A 25,282-nucleotide genomic window follows, 5' to 3' on the forward strand; every position below is an offset into this window, starting at 1 on the left:
CCATTGGTTCTTGAGCAGAAATTTGGTGGATGTGTGGGTTGGGTGCAGACAACACTCTGTGGCCTCCAAAGCATACCCCAGAGTATGGAACTGGTAGTGGAGGCAGGTGCACACCTCTCAGGTCCTCCTCCAGCCTACAGCCTGGGACTTCCATTGCCAATTTTCTCATGGGACTAATTGCATACCACCATTTGCCGATCAAAAGAGCCTTGGAGTAGTGGCTGAGGATTTGACATCCATAATATGAGACCAATAGAACTTTCTAGATGCCACATTCTAATTGATAATTTGGCTTACTTACCTTACATAATGATGGAGACAAGACTAAAACACTTAGTCATATTATCTTCTAAATACGGCATATCTGATACTAGCATCTAAGAGAGAAGTAGGAAAAGAGTAGACATTCATTAAATACCACCGTAGATAGATACTGGGCTAAGCAATTTCATTTTACAACCAACCCAGGAAATATGTGTTATCACGCACTATTTAAAGATGAGAAAAGTGAGGTTTGGGAGGGATAAGCAACTTGTTCAGGTCATAGACTAATAGATTCAAATCTAGTCTGCTCTGACATTGGCGACCATTCTTTCTCTCCACATCAGGAAGGGGAGTCAACAGATAGTTCAAAGAGAAAAGATGATCGCTGAAAATGTCTTGTGTCCTACTCTTCTTGTTTCTCCACACCTAAAGCCCCAGAGCAGAAGTGTGGCTAGAAACTTGTTCTAAAGCATCACTAAAGCGGGCAGGAATTTATCCTGTGTATTGGGGGAAACAAATCCAAAAGCAATCGTATTTGGAATGTTAGAAAAGTCTCAGCTTGCTTCTAGTTTAGCCACAAATAAATAGAAGTTTATCTGGGCAAAATGATTTACTATCATTCATTAGTGTATTTTATACTTCACTGAACTTAGATAGGCAAATTATATAAACATTTTACATATAAGCAAAACATGTCAGATGTCAGGACTCAAAATATGTATTTAATTAAAAAAATACATCTCTTAAAACCAAAGCCCTAAATACATATTAAACGATACCCTAATCTGAAGGTAAATGAGACACGCCACCTAACAGACATGAAGTGACCCACATACACGGGAATACCTCCATTAATGAGGCAAATGCATCCCCCCAAGCACATTTTAGGGTCGGAAACTTCATTATCTGACGAAGAAGTAACACAGAAGTCATAAGGACCCATCCAAAGAGGACACAGAAGAAGTGGGTATGGTATGAAATTACTAAATATTAACCAAAATGATATTGAGTAGGCTGCCAGAAAACAAGATTATGGAAGTTCTAAGCCAGAGAGAGAGGAGTACGAGGGGGTGGGACTCCGAGGACTCATCTGTGTGGAGGTATAGAAGGGGGAAAGGTTTGCAGGAGAAGCCTGCCCAGTGGCATGGACTCAGCCTAACTGGGCCACCCCAGCAGCCTCAGGATCAGCCTCGAGGAGCTGGAGCAGAGCCCCCTTGGGCATGTTCCTGCAAGGACACAGAATATCTGGAGAAAAGAGATGGTACCTCCAACCCCCTCAAGAGCCCCCAGACCCACCAAGGGCAAGCTCAGGGTTGGAGTCACACGTCCATGATTTCACTTGTTCCACATTATTGCCCCATCTATCTGCAAGGCCTTTTATAAAAGGGAGGGTCCTTCATTATCCCATTAGAATTCAGAAGACCAAGCACATGGGGACGCCTGGGTGACTCAGTGGTTGAGCGTCTGCCTTCAGCCCAGGGCATGACCCCTGGGGTCCCGGGATCGAGTCCCCCGTCGGGCTCCCTGTGTGGAGCCTGCTTCTCCCTCTGCCTGTGTCTCTGCCTCTCTCTCTATGTGGCTCTCAGGAATAAATAAATAAAATCTTAAAACAAAGACCAAGCACATTCACCTGGCTGAGGCTCCGCCTCGACTCTGAGTGTCCCTTATCAATGAAGAGGACCATCAGGATCTGAAAATGCCGGCTCCACACTTGGTCTGCCCTCGCAAAGCCAAGGAGGTGGGGAGCTGGGTTGACCCAAGGCAGCTGCAGGGGCAGAGGAGGCAGCCGGGGGTGATGAGACTCCAAAATGAGAGGCTGGGGAACCCCTACATCTTTGCTGATTTCTTATTTATGCCATAAACCGTGCAGGACAAACACGCTCTATTCACTGAGGTATTTTTGTCCCATGCAGCTGCGGGGCTTAGCAGGAGCTTTGCTGTCGAGCCATATGACTCATGCCAACACTGCTGCCTATGATTTATGAAGACTTAAAGAAAAAGAGAACAGCCAGCTTCATTATGAAGGAGCGTCGTTTCCAGGGAATTCATTCGTCGGGGATCGGGGTGCCATGTGGCCCCTTCTCTCCTGCTCTCTGACCCAAGCGATGGGTGGGCCCCGCTCTCCTGCCCCACTTCCTGATGACACAGGCCGGACCTGTCTGGTCTAAGAGGACTGGTGGCTGCAGCCCGAGGTCCCAGGGCCTTTGGCTCTCCGGGAGGTCTACTGACTGACCAAGGTCCTGCTTGGGGCCAGGGCTGCTTCCCCCAAAGACACAGTCTGCAGCCCCAGGAGTGGGGAGAAAGGCCAAAAAGGGACCAGGTTTTGCTGGTTTGCAGGCTGGTCCCTCCCGTCGGACCCTCTCACCTCCCTGATTAGGAGACTGGCCTGCATGATTTTGGGAAATGCTCCACCGGGAGCATTCAACAAGGCATTTTCCCAGCCGCACCCCAACTTCCCACCCCAGAGAGCCAGAAAGGGAAGGGCTAGGGTCTCTTACCCCAAAAGGTTTCAGACTCTGATCTTGGAAACTTTCCAACTTGGATTTCTTTTTTAAAGATTTTTTATTTACCTATTCATGAGACACACACAGAGAGGCGGAGACACAGGCCGAGGGAGAAGTAGGCTCCCTGCAGGGGGCCCCACATGGGACTCGATCCCAGGACCCTGGGGTCACGCCCTGAGCAGCAGGGAGACACTCAACCACTGAGCCACCCGGGTGCCCCATCCAAGCTGGATTTGACCAGTCTTGTCTATTCCTACTTCCTTCCCTGTTTCAGCTTTCACTTTCAAACAAGGCCAAGCTCACCCTTGAAAAATGGGAAAATCGGGCCAGTTGAGAGTCGGGGTTTATGGCTATAACACATAACAGCTGCCTGATGGGAAGGCAGCCTGGACCAGGAAAGCCACTTTGGTAATATCCTGTTTACCTCCTCCCAGGAATGCTCCGCTGCCCATCGATACCCTCGCCACAATAGGGCGGAATGTAAGTTCATAAGAATTTGTGAATAATAACATGGTCACAGAGCTTGCACTCTGGATGCTTTCACCGTAAATTAAATTGTGAGACGCTCTGGATAAAGTTTGCATTCATGTTGTCTGACTTGTTAATAAGATACACAGTGGATCTGATTCCTAGGAAAGATGAGAATAAGGTAGATTTGGAAATTTTATAAAAAGGAACATGAAATGATAAATGTCATACACTGAAAATATGTACTGCCTGCCAGCAAGGTTTTATCTTAAACTGGAACATAAAATAAATAAATGAATAAAAGTTTTAGTACGATGCCTTGTTTTCCAGCAAAAGTGTTTAAAACCCTGTTCTTTGTTTTTCTTTGGCCATAGTTAGCTTGGCTACAGTGCTTGCAGCGTGGCTTTTGGTTTATTTATTTAATTTTTGTGTGGTCCAGTCCCTGCCCCCACCAACACACACACACAAAGGACCTGAACAATTGGTTACAGGTAGTTGTTGTAATCTCTCCCCCTGGAAGCTTTGAAGGTGCTTCCCGCAGCATCAAAGTGCTTCATTGCTCTGCGCATCTCTGCCCAACTTCAAAGCCTCACTGCGGGAATTCGGAGTGTAGTGTACCCTGTAGTTCTAAAGGACCTATCACTCTCTATTTATCGTGCAAATTTTTATGGAGATGCCCTGGTATCTTTCTTGACTCACTACTTAGTGTCATAGTAGCTACCCTGGCTCTGATTAAGAACTGTCTGGGGGGGGGGGGGCGCCTGGCTGGCTCAGTGGGTGGGACCTGCCACTCCTGATCTCAGGCTTGTGAGTTCAAGCCCCACGTTGGGTGTAGAGGTTGCTTAAAAATAAAGTCTTGCCAAAAACAGCTGTCTAGGCAAATTATCTAAAGGAATAGGTTAGGGTCAGACTGCCTGAAACTAATCCGGCGGGCTGCTGTCCTTTCAACGTCTCTGACGCCGCACCCTTCTCAACTAACTATAAGGTCCTACCAGCCGGGTGGCCGGGGAGCTCTCCCTAAGGAGCCGAAAGGAAGCAGATCGCTTGATTTAAGTTGTGGCTAAAGAAAAAAAAAATTTCACGTTTTATAAAAATTACCAGTAGAGGATTCTGAAAGGAACAGAAGTCCTGGGACACGAGAGCAAGTAGATGCTGTCGAGAAGGACCAGGTGTCTGATAGGAGCATCTGCAGTGATGGAAACGTTTGTAATTCTGTGCCATCCAACGTGGGGGCCCCTAGCTACACGTGGCTGCTGAGCACTCGAGATAGTTCCAGAATGACTGAAGAGCTGAATTTTCAGTTTTGATTTTCATCAATTTTAAGTGTTCTAAAGGGTAAGTGTCTATATTTGTATTGAACAACGTAGTTCTAGGAGGGAACGCCGCGTGTTACGTGCATGGGTGGGAACTCTAGGACTTCGGGTGGAGGAAGGAGGAGGGCGGGAAGACAAACCATTGCCTACCTGCATCCTCCTGTGGAAATAAAATCCTTTCGACCTGTCGACGTAATGGCTCCACCCAGGTAATAAGGAGATCCTAGCAATCAGACCTAAAAACGATAGTGTCATCATTTATCTTCATTAATCATTAGGGAACACGGCTGCCGCCCGCACACAGGCTGGCACTTCCCCGCTCCCGCCTACTGATGGATGGCATTTCAAGTAATCTGTGGTCGCCAACGGACAAGGGGGAAAGGTAATGGCACTGCGTCCTCATTTGCCAGCCCAAGCCGATAAGTGTCATTGTGCGTGGCTGTCACTTTTACACGTCAAGGCTGCCCAATACCAGGGAGGACACTCGCCCTTTCAGAGTGACATAAATCAGCAGCTGGTGCAACAGCAGAGAGGAGGCCTCCAGAGGCCACGGGAACTTCAGGCCTATCTCCTTGTCTGATTTGGGGCCTTGACCTTGTGCCCTGGGGTCGTAAAAACTGGGGATCCGGAAACTTTTGCTGGGAATTCCAAGCCACGTGGGTGATGCAGGTGGCCTCCCTGGGGGGGGGGCGCGGAGAACAGCCTTGTGTGCTGGGTGGAGAAGGCCCCTGCTGGCCTGAGTCCTGGGGAAGCCAGGCCCACAGCCCGTTCCCAGCCCCTTCCTCTGCGTTCACCCGCCACATTCTAATTAGAAAACACTGAAGACGCGCCGGAAAGGATGAAAGACTAGACATTAATACGTTTTTCTCCAAAACAGGAAAAAAGAACTTGTTAATTAAGCCACAATTCATCCTGCAAGGTTGGCTCTTTTTTTTTTTTTTTTTTTTGCTTTCCCACCTGGAGCAGCATGAGGGCGGCACCGAAAGGCTCTGCGGCTGTGGAAGGACTTTGTGGTCAAGGCAGATGGGCCTTGTTTTTGTGGATTGTTCCACTGAACACCAATAAAAATTAATTTATTAAAAAAAAAAGGCAGATGGGCCTTTTCCGGCGTGGATTCTCTCATCCCCCACCCTGTGGCCAGCTGCGGCTGGGATGCGGCCGAGGTCAGGTGGGCCGCGAGGGCAGGTGGGCCGCGAGGGCAAGTAGCGGCCGGCGCTGCTCCCCGCGCTGTGCGGCAGGTGCAGGTAGGGACGTGGCCGGGGCGCGCCAAGGGCAGGTGGGCCACGAAGACAGGTGGGCCGCGAGGACAGGTGGGCCGCGAGGGCGGGTGGCGGCCGGCGCTGCTCCCCGCGCTGTGCGGCAGGTGCAGGTAGGGACGTGGCCGGGGCGCGCCAAGGGCAGGTGGGCCGCGAGTACAGGTGGGCCGCGAGGGCGGGTGGCGGCCGGCGCTGCTCCCCGCGCTGTGCGGCAGGTGCAGGTAGGGACGCGGGCAGGGCACCCCGGGGCGCAGACCCCGCCCTCCGTGCCCACCGGCCGCCGCCGCAGCCCTTGTCTCCGCCTCCCTTGGCCCCCGTCCTGCTCCCCCTCCGCGGCCGGCCGCGCCTCCGGGCTCCGGGCTCCGGGCTCCATTGTTCCCTCGCGCCCTCCCTGGGCCTTGCGCCTCCCTGGGCCGCGGCGGCGCCTAAGGACCGGCGGCTGCGGGCTGGGCGCTGCGGCCGAGGACCCCCGAGGTCCGGGACCCCCGGCCCTGGAAGGAAGCGCCCACGGCCTTGGGAGGAGGCGGGGCGGCCCTTGTGGCGCCCTCGGCCGCTACCCGCGGGCCGGACAGACGCGAGGGCGACGGAAGGGGCAAAGCGCAGCCCTGGGCGACGGGCGGGGCCGCCGCGTGGACCCGGCGCCCCAGGCCGCTTCTCGGGCTTCTCCTCGGGCGGAATCGCGTTTGCGGGGGGAGTGACGCGGCAGGACCGGCGGCGGCGGCCGGGACCGACATGTCGCTTCTCAGGGCGTAGGCTCATCTTTTCTTTCAAAAGAAAAAATAGAAAATAAAAAAGGTATTTCCTGCGACGTTTAGACCCCGGGCTGGGGCTTTACCACATGAAGGGAAGCGGGAGTGTCCCGGGCCCCTCCCGGCGTCCCCGGCGCCTCCCGAGGACGCGCGACCCTGAGGGGAAGGAATCGCGTGTGACCCTTCGCACCAACACGCGGAGCAGCCGAAGCACAAGCAGGTGAGCCAAGGTCGCGAGGGAGCAGGCGAGGCCCCGGCCCCCGGCTCCTCGCCCAGGCCCCCGGCTCCTCGCCCAGGCCCGCTCCAGCGCGGCTCCCGCGGAAACGGCCGTCGAGCACCTCACCCCCAGGCCCGCCCGCCCGCCCGCCGCCCGCCCGTAACCGGGGTCGGCAGCGCGCAAGCGGGCCCTCGGCCGCCGCGGGCAGAGCGCAGAGCCCCGGGCAGGGGGCAGGGGGCAGAAGCGCTGTTGCGCGGACGCAGAAACCCCGGCAGACGCGGGGGTCACGGCGACGGGGCAACGAACGGGCGAGCGACGCCCGGGAAGCTCCCTGCGGCCCGTCACGGCCTCCGGACCGGACCGTTACCCTGCGCAGGACCCGCCTTTGACGCCTGTACGTCGAGATCCTCCTCCTAACAGCGGAACGGCGCGGAGAAACGGGCGGGTGACAACATGTGAGACCTGCACGTTAACGTGATAACGCGGATCGTCGCGGATCCGTCCACCAACTGCTGGGGTGACGGAACATTTTTATTTTATTTTGTTTTATTTTATTTTATTTTATTTTATTTTATTTTATTTTATTTTATTTTAATTATTTTATTTTGTTTTATTTATTTTATTTATTTATTTTATTATTTATTTTGTTTTATTTTATTTATTTTAATTTATTTATTTATTTTATTATTTTTTATTTTATTTTATTATTTGTTTTATTTTGTTTATTTATTTATTTCATTTTATATTTTATTTTATTTACATTTTATTTTATTTTTTTTATTTATTTATTTATTTTATTATATTTATTATTTTATTTTATATTTTATTTTATTTATTTTATTATTTTTATTTTATTTTATTATTTTATTTTATTTATTTATTTTTTAATTTTATTTATTTTATTTTAGGAGGAACATTTTTATTTTAGACTTACTGTTGGGACCCAGTTTCTTTTTGCATATTGCCTACTCCAACACGTACCTTTACTCTTTCAGGGTTTCAGCCTGGCTCAGCCACCCACTAGCTTTGCGGGGAAGAGCTTGATGTAAAAGTTCTCCTCCCCAGTTTCCTCTGCTGCGATGAAGAGATCGTGCCAATCTCAGAACTGGGTTTTTCTTTTTTTATTTCTCTCTCTCTCTCTCTCTCTTTTTTTTTTTTGCTAAGACTAATTGACTTCATGTTTATAAAAGCACAACTCCCAGGACATAGAGAGTGCTTGGTAAATGCTATTTCCTTCTTCCCCATCTTTGAATATATTCCTTGTAAAGTGTTTTTTTTTTTATTTTTATTTACTTATGATAGTCACAGAGAGAGAGGCAGAGACATAGGCAGAGGGAGAAGCAGGCTCCATGCACCGGGAGCCCGACGTGGGATTCAATCCTGGGTCTGCAGGATCACGCCCTAGGCCAAAGGCAGGCGCCAAACCGCTGCGCCACCCAGGGATCCCATGTAAAGTGTTTTAACTGTTGGGAGTCGTTTCCTACTTACTGCACACAATTCAGCCGGGTGCTCAAGAAACGCGTAATGATCCCTTTCGGATATATGAAAAAACTCCATTTCTGAGAGGTTAAGTGATTTGCTCAGAGTTGCACAGCAGACTGGTGCAGAATTGGAAGCCTGGCACCTACTCCTGTGATCGCCTACTCCTGTGATCGCCTACTCCTATGATCTTTCCAGAAACTTCTGTCTCTTGCAGCACTTGCCTCCACCTGAAGGAAAACAGCTGGTTTACAGTTCCACCCCACGCCAATTCCAGCTCTTTGCTGCCTCTTCCTGGCCCTCCCTGCACTGAAGCCCCAGCTCCAATCCCATCTTACTCCTCAGGAGCTTTCCTCTTCCTCCACCTGGGGCTGGATGGTTAGGGACTAACAATCTACATGGCACCTGAGTCGAAACGAATTGGAAGGGAATGTTCTTTTAAATGGAAGGGTTGGATTAGACACCACCATACATATTATGTTGTTAAATATCTACAGCATGATAAAATCATCCCAAATGTCACCAATCCCTCGGGGACTTATTAATAATTAAGCATTTTTAGTTCACTTAGGAATGCAGATTCCATTTAACAAGAGAATGTACACTAAATATGTCCATTATATTGCAGCTTGCAACAGAGTATGTTAGAGATCGCAGCTGGGTTTCTCCAGGACAGATGACAAAGTTAATGCAAGGATCGGTCTTTTCTAAAGGCAGCGTGAGAGCCAAAAGTAGCATCCTGGATTGGTTTATAGGGTTTGTGTTTATTAGAAGTGTTTATTAGAATGACTAATAATGGAAGAGAGCCGACTTGGCAAGGGCTGGGGGAGAGCCAAGAGAAGCCCAGAGGAAATGGGATGGTCTCAAAGAATATAGGGCAAAGCAGAGACCCAAGGCCTGCAGTGGAGTGAACCATCTGCCCCCCCCCCCCCCACGCTGTCACTGTTAAGGTTTTTAAGGACTGGAATAGGCTAAGAAGGTGTCCATCTATATGTTCCACTTAATGGGAAGGCCACTTACATTTTTATTTAGCTTTCTCCCAAAAGATACATGGCCCTGGTCCTACACACACACACACACACACACACACACACACACACACACACACACATTTTCTTTCAAAAGCACTATTCTTTATTTGCTTTGTTTTGTTTTTAAAGATACCCGATTCTCTCTCTCTCTCTCTTTTTTTTCTTCTCTATTTCCTGGGCAAAGTCAGAATACTGAATATCTTGAAGGGAAAAAAGGGAAGCTTGAAAACTGGTTGCCAATCTTCTTTGTGTCTTTCAGAGATTGTTTTTTTTTTTTCCCTAGGCCCACCAAAAAAGGTCCCTTTTGAAGATGATCAAGGGGGAGAGGGAGAGAGACAGAGAGAGAATGAGAGAGAAAGAGAGAGGTGAAATCTGGGGAAATTGGTTCATCCAGCCTTTAGTCCTGGGGCTTTTCTAACTAGCTTTGCAAGGTGTGATCTTTTGGGCATGTTATTTAAACTTTTTCTCTAGGCCCCTTTCCCTACCAACAGAAGTTTCCATGATCTAGAAAACCCCGCTAAGCCTTAATGTACCAGAAATCCAGGCTTGAAGCAGGAAGGAGCCTTCCTCTCGATGGTGCCTGAAGAATTTTGCAACCTTTTAGCAGAAAAAGACTGTGGTGGATATGTTTTTCCACTTCCTTGTTTCCTGTATTGAACTACATGTATATCGAGCTGCTTCTTTACACCCTCACTGAAAGCACCTGCCAACCTAATAAAAGAGCCATAAACGTAGTTGTAAGGGCCCCAACAAAGCAGGATCCTCTCCTGACCAGGGAGGTCAGTGGGACAGGCTGCCACCAGGAAGGAGAAACCACAGGGAAGATTGTTGGCATGTCTATTGTCACCAACCTGGGTGCCAAAGGACTCGACAAAGCGGAGAAGCAGCAGGACTTAATATGGAGAGTGGACTTGGCCTGCCTTACGGCCTCTTCACTTTCATCCTGAAGTTATTAAGGTTCAAAGTGCAGCCAGAACTGTCTCCAGGGGACTTCTGGTCTGAAAAAGGTGTGTGTGTGTGTGTGTGTGTGTGTGTGTGTGTGTGTGTGTGTCTACAGGAATCACTCCCCAAGCGTTCTCTAAAACCACTCCTTCCTGGGGTGGGGTACAGGGTCCAGACAAGGGCACTGTTGAGTAGAGATTCCCACCCTACTCTCAGGAAAGAAAGGACACGGAGACAGAGGAATGTGAGCAGGAACGGGGGAGAGAGCCCAGAGGGCACAGGGAGCTATTTATCACCGAGCAAGCAGCCTTGGGAGACGCAGGGGAGGAGGGGCTGAGTTTCAAAACAAGTCCTGGACTTTGAGACTGTAAAAATGGTGGAGAAAAGATGACTTCAAGTCAAATAGATGAATAAACTCAGTTAGCCTGGATGGTTTTCTTTTGCCACTAGTTTTCTCCTACTAATAACCAGCTCGTCCCAAATGCCAATGGCGTATACTCTATTTCACCATTTATAGAAGCAGATGGTAAGGTTTCTCGCTTTGCCTTCACACACAGACACACACACAGACACACACACACACACACACATCCCATCACCACGGCCCTGACAGTCCAAGGAATTACTTTGCTCTCTCTCTTTAAAAAGTCTAGAAAGCACTTTGGGTATTGTCAAGGCTAATCAATCAGAATTATGCTTATAACTAAGGGGATCTCATGACCATGGTTCATAAGTTGCTTCAGACAGGGACGGAAGGGTCATATCCAATGGGGCATGGCCTCGCCCTTCAGCAGATGAAAAAATACATGTGTACGTGTGTGTGTGTAGCGGGGGTTGTTACTTGGTTCAGCTGCTGTTAATTGCCCAGTCTTTTGGCTCCTGGCAAAGAAAATCATGTTTAAAATTTCTAGGGCTCTAAGCATAATCACAGGTTTTCCAAGTTTTTAGGGAACCTAATGAATTCACTGCACACTGATTAAATTGTGGCCCCAAGAAGTTAGCCAGATTAAGGATGGGTCACCCAGCAGGTTAGCCACAGATCCAGAGAAGCAACATGGGCCTCTAGGCTCCTTGTCCTGTGCTCTTTCTACGCAGGGCAGATTCTAGGAGATCCGTTTGACAGAATTTCCTTTCCACTTTGTAGCCATATGATGGGTTTCTTATGCAAAGTCTTTACCAGTCCAACTCTCCCCACCTGCACCTTCGCAAGGCCACACATCTGCATAGGGACGGGGAGGGAGCACTCTGCTCCCATAGGACACTTGTTCTTTTTCATTAAGCCCTTTTTCTTTGTCCTGAGGTCAATTTCTCTTTTCCTGGCCTCGATGTCTTTTTCACCTCGGTCTACTCACATATATTAGCTTCTATACCAACACTTACATACGGTACCTGTAAGTTACGGGGATACCTACTAGAGCTGAGTGCAAGCCATAGTACCTAAAAAGTCATCTAAGACTGTGTAGCCTTTCTTATGTTCTCCCTTTGTGGACGTGTGAAGGGTGGGACCTTTGAGTCCCATCACTATCAAAGCTCTCCTCAAAGCTCTCCTTCAGGAGGCGAGCTCACCTGACTTGCCCAAGAACAGGAGGCAGAGCTGAGAATGAAACAGTCCCCACAGAGTCCCTGGCTTTTCTTCCCTCTCTCGGGCCACCAGACCGACCTGCCAAAATCGCATTCTACATCCTCGCTTCGCTCCTGTCCAACCCCCGGCAGAGATACTCACGGGCAACAAGTGGACATGACGTGAACACAGACAGGATGTGGAGAGGACAGAGTGAGGCCTGAACAACGCAGTCTGCACTGTCCAACACATTAGCCCCAAGCCATAACTAGATAGTATAATTAAGATTAAGTGAAATTAGGGGCACCTGAGTGGCTCAGTGGGCTTTTGGTTCAGGTCCTGATCCCAGGGTTCTGGAATCGAGCCCCGCATCAGCCTCACTGCTCCTCAGGGAGCCTGCTTCTCCCTCTCCTCCCCGCTTGTGTTCTCTCTCCATACCTCTGTCACTATTTTTGTCGCTCTCTCTCAGATAAATAAAATCTTTAAAAAAATTAAATTGAGTCAAAAATTTCGTGCTGCAGTTGCACTGGCCACCCTTCCAAGTGCTGAATAGCCACAAGTGGCTAGTGGCTATGATATAGGAAACTTCTATCGGACAGCTCTGCTAGACCCTAGGCCATCAGGGACTAATAAATAATAATAACTACAATTCATTGAGCGCCGACAGTATACGAGGCATGATAGTTGGTGTTTTATGCCTATTTTATTAATCTCCAGAAAATCCATGAAGTACTATCGTTTGCATCTGAGAGAGGAAAGAACTGGTATTAAACATTCTTAATCATTTGCCCTCCGTGCTCAGTAGTAACTGGCAGAATTAGAACATGGACCAGTTAATGGCAAGCTGGAATATGAACTCCAGTTTCCTATGATGAGCCTTATAGACTGATCATACAGCTGACATTTATTGAGCACCTACGACTATGTGCCAGGCATTGTTCTCATAAGTAACATACATAAAAGGCCGGGACTAACCTACGGCTTGCAATTCCAATCTCTGTTTGCAGGGCCAGTTGCTCTCTCTAGACAGCCTCCCTCCTGCAGCCAGCTGTCAGATGCCTCTGCTCGGAAGGTTCAGCTCCATTTCACCTTAGAGTTGGACAGCAAGGTCTGTTGCTTTCTCGGCCAAGCTGTCATCACTAGAAGTCATCACGAAAGTCATTCTTGAGCAGATCTTGAAAGGAGTCCTTTGGCCTCCTTGAAGGGGTCCCACCTCAGCTCACCAAGAGCATGCTGTTGACATTCCTTTTTTGACATTCGGTTGGCCCAGGAAAGACACCTTCAGTCCTGGTGAGCTGGTTGCGTTTCAGGCACTTTGGTGAACCTCTTATCCTTTAATATGAAGCAGGTCTAGTAGGCAACCCTCAGGAGCTGGCTCAAGAAGCTGGCCGTGACATTTGTGGCACTTGTCTGTAGATGTCTTTTAGTCTGGTCTAGAACTAAGTGCTACATGGTCACCGTACTCCACCTGCCCAGCCTCATTAAGATAGCTTGAATTTTTTTTGGCTTATTTTTCTATTTCTTTGATAGTTTTAGAGCATTACTGCCATCTGAGAAGCAAAATCCAATGGAGGTTTTCTCTTTTATGGGTGAAATTCTTGTGACTACCAACGGGGCTTCGTTGCATGAGTTAGCATTTAATCTTGGTCAGCTGGTTGACTTTTCACACCCTTAGCAGTATTATAATTCTGCGACATGGTCCAAAATCCTCTGAAGATGGTTTCAAGGGGGGTACCTCAGCAGCCACCATATCACTTCATAAATGGCTTTCAGAGGGAGTAGCCTGTGAGTTGTCAAGTTGGAAGTACCTCCCTAAGACCTTGAAACTTAGGTTTCTTGATGTACCCTTGAACAAACACTCCACCCGGGCTCAAACTATTAGTGGTGTAGACTGGCGGTGGGGAATATCTTCAAATAGATCTTCCATATATTTATGGAATCCCATTGAGTTTCTGTAGTCAGATCAATAACAGGCCACGTGTAAGTCAACTCACATTATCAAAGACTTTTGTAAAATTGGTGGATACGTGCACTTCCTCTACATGATGTACCACAAACACCACAGGAAAGTCACTCCCACCTCACCACTAGAGCCCAAACACACAGCTGTCTTTCAAGGGTACAACTGACTTTATTGTGCAATCGTTGGTTTGCTAAGATACTGACATGAATTTTGCTACAATAGAAAAGTGTGGGGAGTTCACAAGTGCGGTCTTATTATTCTCATATTTTTTTTCTTCTAGAAAAGAACGATGAACTTGAAATCCTGCTGTATGTCCTTGGCACTCCACATAGTAAAGAAAGGTAAATAGAGCTATCTAAGTAGCTTCTTGCACTTCAACTTGAAAATTTCCTCAGGCGCAGGCCCGTGACTACAATTCATGATTCCAGTTCCAGCTTCCTAGTTGGAACAAATTCATATTTTTAACCTAAACTGGCATGGCTACTCCAAGACATAGTACATTCTCTCTTGTGGAGAGACTCAAAAGCGTGAGGTGATTGGCTCTTTAGAGGGAGTATTGTGAAGGGGATTTAGAAACTGGTCCGGTGGCCAGACTAAATTACCCAATCAAAACCTGACAGGCTATGATTTAGCATGTTCTCTAGTCTGCAAATTTCTATATCCAGAATGCTCTACTCTTTAAACACATCAGACTTTTTTCTTCTCAGGGTCTTTGCCCACAGTGTGTGTGTGTGTGTGTGTGTGTGTGTGTGTGTGTGTGTGTGTGTGTTTTCCTGGAATAGCAGCACATGGCTAGAGTGAGTGTGTGGTACAATTTATTGTTCAGATGTTGATTTAAGTGTTTTCTTCTCAGAAAAGTCATTATTAATCCTTCATCTGTGCAGGCACACCATGTTATTCTCCATCTTTGAGTCCATCTAAATTTTCCCCCAGAACGTACGCAGTTGTGAGTGTACCCAGCACTGTCTGCGGGTTGACTGCTTGGTAGACTCTAAGGAGAGATCCAGGTCTGTTGTATTCATTAACATATACCTGGGCTTAGTATATAATAGACAATTATTACACATTTAAGCAAATGTGTGACTGAATGAATAAATATTAAAATCAGATTAAAATTATTTCTAGAATCTAAGCCGCAGAATTTTTTGAGCTAGCAGACCTGCTTAGAGACACTCTATCATTTGTCAGTGAGACATAAATACCCTCAGTTTCTTCTTTTCCTTACCCTGTAAGATTGGTTGAGCTATGTAAATTTCTAAGCACTACATAATTGCTATTTTTGATTAGGTTACACACTGGGACTTGGGTACCATACCATCAGAAAGCCCAGCAAAAGAAAAAAAAATAGTGTTGTGTTCTGTTTTGGTTGTTTGTTAAAACAATAGCCAGGGCCTGGATGATACTGAGAGCCCACCGGTTCCTGTCCAGTTCACTTGGAACAACCTTATCAGCCTTCAGACTCCACATACCTCCAGCTCGTCTGACCGGAGTGGGCGGATCCTTGAAGGCTTCCTCTGGTCCCGTGGGTGGACAATGTCCCTGCCCATCTGACTCGTGGGGGCGGGTCACATTAAACATGATAGGACCAAAGTAGAAGGCACCAGTGACCAGATGCATCAGGAACAAAGAGGGAGGAAAGCAGGGCCCTGAAAATAGAAATCACATCAAAAAATAGATGACGAGTTGATAATGCCTTGAGGCCTTTGTTCAGGAACACTCTGGCACTATAAAGGGAAGAATGACAGCACCATACTCTCCTGTGAAGCATGAGATGGTTTTTCTTGAAGAGTTCTTCCCAAAGAAGGCCTTGTGGGTTGTGGCTAGCTCTGTTTTCCATTTTTATCTAGATTTGTTCTTTAACGCAAATGTTATTCTTTTTCCAAGGATTGCTGTATCATCACATTAACAATGAGATAAACAAACTTGACAAAAATTCACTGGAAACAATAAGTGTGGTAATTGCATATTCTTGTCCTAGGTATTCCTTTTTTGTTCTCAATTAAAAGCAGTTCCAAGCAGTCGTGTATGCCGTATCATTTGTTCACCTTAAATAAATACTTTTGAATCTAAAAATATAGCAGAAATAAAACTTTCTGAAAAAAATAAAAAACTGAAACTTAGAATCACATCAAAAATAAGGAATGGATTTTTAGAGGATCTGGATGGTTTGCGAGAGGTGGAGGTTTCCTGACCAGCCAACTCTGTGAGGGCCCTAGATCTAGGGAGCAGAAGGGTTTGTGCAGAACAGCCGCAGAACGCTGAGTGGGAGAGACGCCCCGTCGGAGATTTTAGATTTGCTCAGACTTAACAAAATCATGAGGTAACTATACTCATTGGCAGATATTTCATGAGAGAACAGGATTTCAAGTCGCACTTGGTCACCTCAAGAGTATTTCGTAGGATTATCATTTTTAATCACTCCGCTTCCATTAAACAGGAGATTCCTGGACCATGAGTGCTGGACCGAGTTGCTGCCCAGGAGTGACCCGGCCACTCTCAGGGGCATGGCCTCCGCCACACGTTTCTGTCTGGAAATGGCCAGGGGGACTTCAGGAAGGAGCAAAGTAAGCTGAGCACCGTAACTTCCATAGCCGATCCATGAAGTAGCCCGTTTCCACGCCCCTCGGGACATGGTAACCTGCACCCCCCCCCCCCCGCCACCTACAGGCTTACAACAGCAGGATGCCCCAGAGATCTGCCCCAGCTTCCTTTTCTGTGCCCACATTTCCCCCACGACACACTGCAACCAGCGCATCAGAACAGACACACTCATAATCAGACCAAAGAGCAGTGACAGAGCTGGCAATTTTATACCTGGGCCAAGTGCCAGACCCGGCTGGGGGAAGGAGGTGCGGGCAGGGGAGGGAATGTCCTACCCACAACCCCTTTCAAAAATGAAGGTTGGGGCTGCTATTAACTCAGTCCTGCTAGGAGACTCGAGCTTGAGCTTTTCCCCCAGATGCTCTGGAGGCAAGGCCTTCAGATGAGGTCAGTGAGGGGCTTTTAGACTCCGACATGTATACGGAACTATACTCGCAGAAGTGAGGGGGGCGGGAGCCTCACTGTACCCCCCACTGTAGTCTCTGGAAACCCAATGGTTCTCCGGAATGTTGCTAAATTAGTCACCAGTGATACACCTCCTACAGCACCTCTGCCCTTCGTGTAAGCCTAAACGGTCTTGTTTGCTTGTTTATCTCACACTGTCTTCCTGAGTCAGGAATTCAGGGATAGCTTGACTGTGTGGTTTTGGTTCAGGGTCTCTCACGTGGCCAAGATGGTAGCCAGAGCTGCAGTCATCTGAAGGCTTGACTGGGGTTCGAGGATCCACTTCATGCAGGATGATGCCCTCCCACGGCTGCCACGCTGCCGCCGGCTGATGGCAGGAGGCCGGCTCCTTGGTGTGTGGGGCCCCCAAAGAGCTGCTTGAGTATTGTCAGCACGCAGAGACCAGCCTTCCCCACAGTGCGTGATACAAGAGAGAGCAAAGTAGAAGTCACAATGTGCTTTCTGTGCTAGCCTTGGAAGTCACACACTGTCATTTTGTAACATTCACTTGGGTTGCACAAGTCAGCCCTGTTTAATGTGGGAGGAGATGACACCAGGACATGAATACCAGGAGGCAAGGCCCAGGGGCCATTTTGGAAGCTGGCGCCCACAGCTGCTTATTGGCCCTGCCACTGCCCGAGGGAATCGGTCCACGCGTTGCCTGAGCTTCTCCCAGGAGCTCCACGAATCCGACGCGACGCTTGTGGGGATGCCCGAGCGTCCATTCAGAGCAGGGTCAACAGCTCCTGACCTCCTGCCTGCCTTAGGCAGGTGGTGGCTCCGCGCCACACCCTGGCCGCCGCGCCCTGCCTCGGTAGCCGCGCACGTGTGGGCAGTGCTAATGAGTCACCAAGACACCGGTTAGCCAGGCACACACCACGGCTTAGAATGCAACCCTAAAGCAAGACCCTCCCCTAGAGAACCTTCCAGCTGGAGTGTTGCTCCAAAATGGGCGTCTGCTGGCCCCAGAAGGTCACAAGCCTATTTAAGTGTCTGAATGATACCTGTGAGGCTCTGGGGAGGACGCGCCCTCACTGGATTTCTGCTCTTTTCCTGGAGGGGAAACAAGCTTGCTGACTCAGGCGGGAGTAGAGAAGCGACCTGTTGGCCGTTGCCAGGCTCCTTGGGTGGCTGCCCGTGCAAATTCCGGTGAACCTCCATGATCTTCTGCAGGACCATCTAACCTAGCTTCCAACCGTAAGACGGGAAATTCTGAATTCACTGAAGAGATCGGCCCCGCTAGGCGGTGTGTGCACCTCACCTCCGTCAGTCTTCCCGGGAACCCCGGGAGGTCGCAATCAGACCACTGCTTTAGAGAAGAGCAAACAATCTCAGGGACCCTAAATGACCTGCCCAATTTCCCAGCTGGCAGGTGAGGGTCCAGGATTCCCACCTGGGTGAGTCCACCTCCCCAAGCCCAGGGCATGTCCAGGGAGAGGAAGGCCAGGACCCTGGCAAGTGGCCACAGCCCAGGCCGGCCAGGAGGAGGCTGGGGCCGAGGCCCACGGGGCCCACGGCCTTGGGGGGTGGGGGGGCTGGAGCTTTCCCGCTCTCCTCCAGCCCTTCTCCAGGGGGCAGCAGGGACGCGGGTCCCACTCAGGGGCAGAGTGTGCACCCCCCCTCCAGGGAGGCTCAGGCGGTTCATAGTAATAGTTGCCGCAGCGGCCCCCCCAAGCTAAGCACCACTTGTAAACCGCTCACAGCATCCCTGTGAGGGAAGTATTCCTGCGGCAGGCAGCGGGGCTAGGACAGGGCGGCCGGGAGCCCCGCAGGCCCCGGGCCCCGCTCCACGCTCCCGCTCCCGGCCCAGGGCCCAGCGCCTCCGGGGCCATCGCGGCCTCCGCGGCCTCCACGCCCAGCGCCGCCTCGACGCCCACACCTCCTCACCTCCTCGCGGGAGGGCCCGGGCCACGGGAGCCTCCCGCCCCCCGGCCTGCAGGGTGCTCCCGAGGCGGAGGCAGCCGCGGGGGGCTGCAGGCGGAGGGCTCGAGGCCGTGGGGGGGGTGCTGGGGCTCCAGGGGGGCAGGGGGTGCTGGGGCTCCGAGGGGGGGAGGGGGTGCTGGGGCTCCGAGGCCGTGGGGGGGGTGCTGGGGCTCCAGGGGGGGAGGGGTGCTGGGGCTCCGAGGGGGGGAGGGGGTGCTGGGGCTCCGGGGGGGGCAGGGGGTGCTGGGGCTCCGGGGGGGCAGGGGGTGCTGGGGCTCCGAGGCCGTGGGGGGGGTGCTGGGGCTCCAGGGGGGGAGGGGGTGCTGGGGCTCCGAGGGGGGGAGGGGGTGCTGGGGCTCCGGGGGGGCAGGGGGTGCTGGGGCTCCTAGGCCGGGGGGGGTGCTGGGGCTCCGGGGGGGCAGGGGGTGCTGGGGCTCCGAGGGGGGAACGGGGTGCTGGGACTCCGAGGGGGGAGGGGGTGCTGGAACTCCGAGGGGGGAGGGGGTGCTGGAACTCCGAGGGGGGGTGCCGGGCTCCGAGGCGGTGGGGGGGGGGATGGGGGGCGGCTGGGCTCTGAGGCCGGGAGGGGGATGCTGGGGCTCCGAGGCCGGGGCGGGGGGGTCGCGGCCGGGGCTCCGAGGTCGGGGTGGGGGTGCGGGGTGGGCTCCGAGGTCGGGGAGGGGCGGGGGGGTTGCTGGGGCTCCGAGGCCGGGGTGGGGGCGCCGAGCTGGGGGCTTCAGCGAGCGAGGGCGGCGCGGGGGCTCCGCGCCCAGGGCCCGAGTTCCTCGCAGGGGTGGGTCCGCCCCGAGGGCGGGAGCCAGGGCCGGGGGCGGGGGCGGGGGCGGGGCGGGGGGGGCTGCTCCCGGGCCGCGAGCCCCCGGAGTCTTTGTGTCTTCGGAACCGGATTCCCCCCTCGCTCCCCGCCCGCGCCGCCCGCCCCTCCCCACCCCGAGTCCCAGAGGAGCATCAGCAATTAGCCCGGGCGGGGGGGGGGCGGGGGCGGCGGGACCCCCGCTCCTCCCCTCCCCCCGCCCCAGCGGCCCGGCCCGCCCCGAGGAGCCCGCGACCCGCCTGCGCTGCCTTCGTGCGCCCCCTGCCGGCCGCTCGGGGCCGGGCGAGCCCCCGGAGCCGGTCCTCGGCAGAGCTTCATCTCCGCGGACAATAGACAATGGATTTTTTTTTTTTTTGGAACAATGATTTATTTTGGGGGGTGGGGATAAGGAGGAAGGAGGGAGGGAGGAAGCGGCAGTGTGTTTGTCATCGCTTTGGAAAAAAAAGAATCTCTGTTCTATCATTGTTTCTGCATATCCATTATATTGAGGACAAAAGAAGCCCGTTCTGGAACAACAAAGCCAAGGGAAGTGTTTTCTGGGGCTGACATTTAATTGTGCGCGCAAGGTGCCACAGGAGCATGCGGAGCGGGAGCGGGAGCGGGAGGGGAGCGGGCGAGGGAGAGGGCACAGCCCCAGGCCGCAGCCCGACCTGCTGCTTGAGGCCTGGGTCCCCCCCAGGGCACACGCTGCCCACAACCCTACCTTCCTTGGCTTTCCCACCCATCACCAGGCTTCCTTGCGGAGGATTTTCACAGCACCTCCCGGCTCTATTCTTTTACAGCCAACAGGGAAGACTATGCTTTGCCTCCCAACCTCTGTACACGGTCCTTACCAAGATGATCCCAATTTTTAGGAGCTTTTAGGAAGCTTGGGGACACTCGGTCCAACCTCTGGTTTTACAGATGAGTGAGAGAGAATGCCTGGACCAAAGTCGCACAAATAATCTGGGTGGAGGCAGCACCAGAACCTTTCTATCCTGAACCCTGGTTTCTATTGTGACCTGCCGCTGCATGTCCTTGATGCCCAGCACCCCCTGGCTTGCTCACCCTCATGGCCTCCTTTTCGCGGGAGAGGCCCGTACACAGTGAGCTGTGTTGCACCAAGGTGGGTGATAAGCCCGGGGGTGGTGGGGGGATGGACAGAAGCATTCCTGCTTGGTGGCAGTCTCTTTCACTCCCCCTTTACCCCTGTCTCTCTGTGCAATGAAGCAGGGGGGTGGGGGGGGCAATGCGGATATCATTTCAATTTATTTATTTCACTATTTTGATGTAAGTCCGTATGTAAAACCTATTGTAATTATCCAAAACTCTCCAGAAAATGCTCTTCCTGGGTCTCTGGCCTTGAGCCCCCAGGGCTAACCTGGTTCCTGGGAACACAAGAAGTGCTTTCTGTCTTTGAAAACCGCTCAGTGGTCTCTTGGCAAGAGTGGTTTGCCCCTGGGAACCTGAATAATACAGATTTCCTTCTGAGGTTCATGAAAAAAATCCTTGGGGAGATGCAGATAGCTGATCACGCTGTAGAACAGAGGCATTTTTCTTTTTCCACCTTCTAAAACATGCTACAACAGACGGCGCTCCCCGTTAAACCCTTAACTGTGTCACAATGAGAGAAGAATCAAGTCTGAGATGAGAAGCTCAGTAAACATCTTTGCACATCCAAAATAAGGCAGCCCGTCACAGAAGTCTGCTTATTTTAAAGGTTGTTCAGTCTGTTTAAAGCAAATAGACCAATCTCACAGTCTGCAGACAAGTAGACAACAAGCAGAGGAAGTTTCAAAACAAAAGGCCAGAAGATTCCCTAACTCTCTTTAAACTGTCTTATAAAAAGCACAGAGGAAGAAGACAACACACTCGGCTTGCAAGCAATTCCTAAACCTTTCTGCTGGGTTTTGGCACTTTAAGAACTCGGGTTTATACAGGGGCCTCGTGAAATGTTAACAGGGAGCTCAGATCTCCAAATCCCCTAGTCCTCATTTGTTTGTTCCTTTTTTCCTTACCCGCTGTGATTCATCCTGGCTCTACAAAAAGCCCCACTGGTTCAATGATATTTTAATATGACAACCACACACTTACAAACACCTTGCCTTGAGGATTTTGTGAGACTCAGATGTGATCAAATGAGATGATGTAGGTGGAAATACTTTTAAAAGTCTAAGGTACCCTTCAGATGTGAAGTGTTATTCCCATATATCCGAGGTTTTGAAAGTACTGAAGTCATCGGAGCACTTAGCATCACTGTTTGGCAAAGTTGTGATCCGGCCCATTTTTCGGGACTCAGCGGTTACGCATCTGGGGTAAAGCTTCATGTAAATTTTAGACTGTCCAGATCTCATTTTAAAGAATACCCTCGCGGCATGCTGGAATCTGGTAAGTGCTAGAACGCTGGTGACTCACTGCTTCCCCCATGTCCTTATTTGGTAGCATGCAAATAAAAATGATCATTTTCAGATTTAGAATTTCTCAGAGCATGGTGTGAGCAGCTATTTTTGCTTTTGCTCCAGTCACCATTCTGTGTAGTAGAAAGTGCATTTAGAGTTGTAAAAACTGTTTTTCCATTTGCAGCCTAAATTTAAATATGGAATACAGCAACCCAAGTACTCCCTCGGCTAGGTACAGAAGTCACCATGACTCAAGCCAGTACTCCTGGCACGTGGCCCTCATTTCTGCCCGTGAAAGGCCTGCACATCACTAGGTGCACAAGTATTCACAAGACTGTGTCACCCATGCACGTGGCATCTCTCTTTGGGGCACCTCAGGCGGTTTGCGGGTGTTCTGTAACTCCTTCTCTTACCGTCTGTATCGGAGAGGTAGGGACTGATTGAAAGGACACCCAGTTTGTGGCAAGTGGAACCCTAAAGTGGTCTGCTGGCTTCTCTATTCCAGCCCCATGAGGTGCACAGCCCCAGACTGAAGAAATGATTGATGCCGCTCAAGATGAGCAAATCTTGAAACCCCAATTTTGCTCATAGTTGGCGCCCTATCTTCCTAAAACCAAGCCTGCTAGAAGTTTCTCCAGAGGTCAATGTCCAAATTTATCTCCTGCTCACGAGGCTGGCGGCTGGACCCGTTACCTGATTTAACCCCAGGCCCTACACAGTCCACACCTTGGACCTGACCCGGCAGCCGAGGTCATGACTCCCTTGCTGTGACCAGGCCTTCGGATGTGAGTGTCCATGATGCCCCTTCGAGGACAACCGGTCCAGGCTGGCCAGCTGCAAGACTGATTTCAAGCTGGTTTCAATTAAACCACATTCCGGTGACTATTTCCTTTCTCTTTTAAAAGGAAACCTTCCATGGCTCCTTGGGGCCAGGCTGGTGGCCCTACCTTCTTGGGAGCTTCTGTTTATGCGCTTTGTGGGGCAGGCTGATGAACATCAGCTCGCTCTCCTCTCCCGGCGCCTCCCTCACTGCCCCGGCTGCTCTCCCAAGCTCCAGATCTTGTGGAGGACCAGCAACTGACGCCGCGTCCCGATGAAACAGCCGTCCCCGACTGGGCCTTGGCCACTGGGGCCTCGGAGGAGGAGGAGCTGGGCATGTGGCTGCTCGCTCGGCCTCCCTTCCCCTCCAGCTCTACCATCTGTACTGGGGACTTCTGTCCCTGTAAATTCTTGCAATGTAGGAAATGCCCAGTGGAAATGCAAAAATAATCATGTCATCTTTCACACATTTATGGTATTTTGGCAATGTTTCTAATAGCCACTAAGGGACAAGAGTTTATCTTTCTATCTTACATCTCATAAATCTTTTCTTTTTCTTCCATCGCTAGCGTAAATTGTGCTTAGTCCAATAACAAGGTTAAAATTATAGTGCTTTTCATCATTACAGAGATGCTCTTGCCTCTGATGGGGACAACGGCTACATCTAAAGCTTAGCAAATGTTTTTTTTTCCCTTTGCCTGCATCGAGATGTTGTCTGGAAGACAAGATTTTCACTCCGCTGAGCGTCGGCTTTGTTCAAGGCCTCTGTTGGGGAGTGTAAACACTTACGGGAGAGGCCTGTAACCTGCCGGGGTGTCAGGCACTGTGTGCCTCTGTTCTTCCCCGAATGTCTTTTCCAGACCAAAAAAAAAAAAAATAGAGGGATGGTGGGGAGGGTCATCTGAGGTATCTGGCAGTGGTGAGGAACCTGGGCTATCCATATAGACAAGTCACTTAACCTCTCTGAGCCTCAGGCTCCTCATTTGGGGCTAATAATCATGCCTCTTAAGTTTATTATGAGGATTTAAAGCAACAGAATGTGTAAAGAGCTTGCACAGTGGCCGGCACATAATAAGCCCTTGGTAAGCATTTGCCAGCATCCTCATCATTAGCATTTCTATCCTGTCTCCACGTGACAGCCTTCTGCCCTGCAAGACCCTAGAGCTTCCAGAAGAATCCATGTAGCATTGCCATCTTGTACCTCTGGCTATGGCGTCATGACTTCCCAGTTCAGCTTCTGCTTTCCCAGGCCGGGAACATTCCCCAGGAGGAATTGGCCACCAGCTCGTAGAAACTTGAATCCCAGGCAGGAATGGGGTCCTCAGCCAGCCGGCCTCTCCTCTGTACTACCGACCGCTGCTTCTCCTCACGGAGGTGGTCACGCTGCTCCCCTGTCAGCCTGCCACTCCCCCCCACCACACAGGGGTCTGTCGGAGGTGATCTGGGGGACGTGCTCTTTCTATCTTTCCAGAAGTACATCCTCATTGATCACTTTCTGCAGCCTTCTGTGGTTCTCCCTGACGCCAGCTTCTGTTGCCAACCGTCCAGGAGACACCTCCATCCCTTCTCCATCACACACCTAATTTTTGACTGAGGGTTCAGTTAGGATGTTTTCTGCATCTCCCCGAACAAGACGATCCATCTACTCAGGCTGTCATCCCTAACTGAGGCACTGACTCTTCTCTCTGGAACACAAGGCCAATGTCATGCCAACCACGCTCTCAGCTGAGCTCATTAGTCCAAGTTCCTTATTTTCAAACTCGGTCAGACATTCATTCACTGTAGAAGCGGAAGAGGCCTTTCGATGATGTCTGAGTTGGAGCACGGCTCTCTCACCAGAGTTTTGGGGTCTGCTTTCTCTTCTCTTTCTGAGTAATTCAGCTAGCCTCAAGAAGAGCTTGTATTTTCCTCTCTTAGGAAGCAAGCCCAGTGTGGAAACTATACTTTAGGTTTGGTTTTTGGAAAACGATGGATCATATGGACTGACCATTTCCTCCTAATCACAATCCTCCTAGCAAGCTAGCTAGCTACCGTCTAGGTGTCTCTCCATCATCGACCTAGAGTGCTTCGCTAGTGACTTCCTTACATCTGACCCAGAGCACCTGCACCGAAGGGCAGATGTGCCAAGACATGGCTGACAACTGATACAATGGCCTGGTTTTTGCCAGACTCTGTTTGTCCTCAACAAGTGGGACTGGACACGTCTCTGAATTACATTATTACATTAGAATGCAATAGGGAAGTGCCTGGAAATGCGCAGACTGGCTTATGCTGAAGCTGATGTAAGTCAATGGAAAAATGCACTGGCAAGGTTCAGACATGAGGAAACACCTTTTTCTCCAAAAGGTTGCATACAGCCGACCAGGGATCAATACTTACAAGACGAAAATGGATGCTCTATTTTGATTTCTCTTTCTCCCTTGAAACCCCATTTCCCATTGTTTCTGAGTTCTTTCCTCCTTTCTTTAACTTCACAATATCTCTCACTATCATTTCTTTCTTTTCATTCCTACTCGAACCCTGGTCAAAGTCCTCTTA

At 50.6% G+C, this 25,282-nt stretch overlaps 1 long non-coding RNA gene across 3 annotated transcripts; it reads left to right on the top strand.

The window, feature by feature from the left end:
• Positions 1 to 17,484: 17,484 nt before the first annotated feature.
• Positions 17,485 to 23,213, top strand: LOC129504353 (uncharacterized). 3 transcript variants are annotated; one of them, XR_008663335.1, is made up of 5 exons: positions 17,485 to 18,189; positions 20,451 to 20,652; positions 21,116 to 21,914; positions 22,110 to 22,710; positions 22,831 to 23,213. It is a non-coding gene; the product is annotated as an uncharacterized LOC129504353 (long non-coding RNA). The 3 variants fall into 3 exon arrangements; XR_008663334.1 differs by lacking the exon at positions 22,831 to 23,213 and having other exon boundaries at positions 17,487 to 18,189; positions 22,110 to 22,823; XR_008663336.1 differs by lacking the exons at positions 21,116 to 21,914; positions 22,831 to 23,213 and having other exon boundaries at positions 17,493 to 18,189; positions 22,110 to 22,823.
• Positions 23,214 to 25,282: the final 2,069 nt, after the last annotated feature.

Source organism: Nyctereutes procyonoides, unplaced genomic scaffold (assembly GCF_905146905.1).
Source record: "Nyctereutes procyonoides isolate TBG_1078 unplaced genomic scaffold, NYPRO_anot_genome, whole genome shotgun sequence".
Taxonomy (NCBI): Eukaryota; Metazoa; Chordata; class Mammalia; order Carnivora; family Canidae; genus Nyctereutes; species Nyctereutes procyonoides.